The sequence below is a fragment of the Tiliqua scincoides genome, chromosome 3 (assembly GCF_035046505.1).
Source record: "Tiliqua scincoides isolate rTilSci1 chromosome 3, rTilSci1.hap2, whole genome shotgun sequence".
Taxonomy (NCBI): domain Eukaryota; kingdom Metazoa; phylum Chordata; class Lepidosauria; order Squamata; family Scincidae; genus Tiliqua; species Tiliqua scincoides.
Window position 1 is genome coordinate 192362268 of NC_089823.1, and position 427 is coordinate 192362694.

The 427-nt window shown below is 50.1% G+C and overlaps 1 pseudogene; it reads right to left on the reverse strand.

Moving 5' to 3' along the window:
- Window positions 1–307: 307 nt before the first annotated feature.
- LOC136647018 (5S ribosomal RNA) lies at window positions 308–427 on the reverse strand (annotated as a pseudogene).

Consider the following 427-nt stretch of genomic DNA (forward strand, 5'->3'; position numbering starts at 1 on the left):
CTCAGTCCCAGCAGGAATGGTAGCACCCAATGCCAGTAGGAGTCCAGTGCAAGACTTCCCCCCAGGTCCTCCAGCACCCTGGTGCCAGCACTGCACCCAAAAATGATCTCTTCCATGGTGTACCCAGACTGAGGAAGAGGATGAACTCAAATTGTGTGAAACCAAAGGTGGCCCAAAACTGTATAGGAACGTGCATCTCCATAAGAACCCCCTTCCCCCGCCTCACTCTGACTCATGGTCTACTTCAGAACTTGTAATACATAAAATGGTTGGTTGGCAACCTTCAGTCTCGAAAGACTATGGTATAAACCTACAGCACCTGGTATTCCCAGGCAGTCTCCCATCCAAGTACTAACCAGGCCTGACCCTGCTTAGCTTCCGAGATCAGATGAGATCCAGCATGTGCAGGGTAACATTTGCTGCTAAT